Below are 629 nucleotides of genomic sequence, written 5' to 3'. Positions count from 1 at the left end.
AAAAGAAGGACACTTTAAAATGCTGAGTGTTCTGAATGATAATGAAGATCTATAACAGCTGTTAATATTTATTCACCCAATAACACATCAACCACTTTCATAAAGCAGAAACTACATGAGATTCAAGAAGCAATAGTCAGAAATACACTGATAAAAAGAAATCTAAACTATCCTCTCTTAACTCAAGATAGAGTCAGGGAAGAAAAAAATTAGGATACAGAGACCTAAACAACATAATCAATAAGATAGATCTTATAGATCTAAATTGAACTATGAATTCTGATGAAAGAGGATACATGTTCTTCAAAATGGAATGAAAAAGTCACAAAAATTGACCACATTGTTGGCCACAAAGAAAACCTTAATTATACAAATAATTGTACAAATTTTGAAGATTGGAATCATTCAGACCATAGTGGAATTAAGTTAAAAATCAAAAACAAAACATAGCTTAAAAATTCACAACTGCTTGAAACTAGGCAACCACTTCTAAATAACCCATCAGTCAAAGACATCATAAAGGAAATCAAAAAATACTTTTGAACTGTACTATAATGAAAATAAGATAAATACAAATGAAAGATACAACTAAAGCTGTATTTAAGAATAAAACATAGCTTTAAATGTAT

The sequence above is a fragment of the Physeter macrocephalus genome, chromosome 2, assembly GCF_002837175.3.
Source record: "Physeter macrocephalus isolate SW-GA chromosome 2, ASM283717v5, whole genome shotgun sequence".
Lineage (NCBI taxonomy): Eukaryota > Metazoa > Chordata > Mammalia > Artiodactyla > Physeteridae > Physeter > Physeter macrocephalus.
This window is presented reverse-complemented; position numbering follows the sequence as displayed.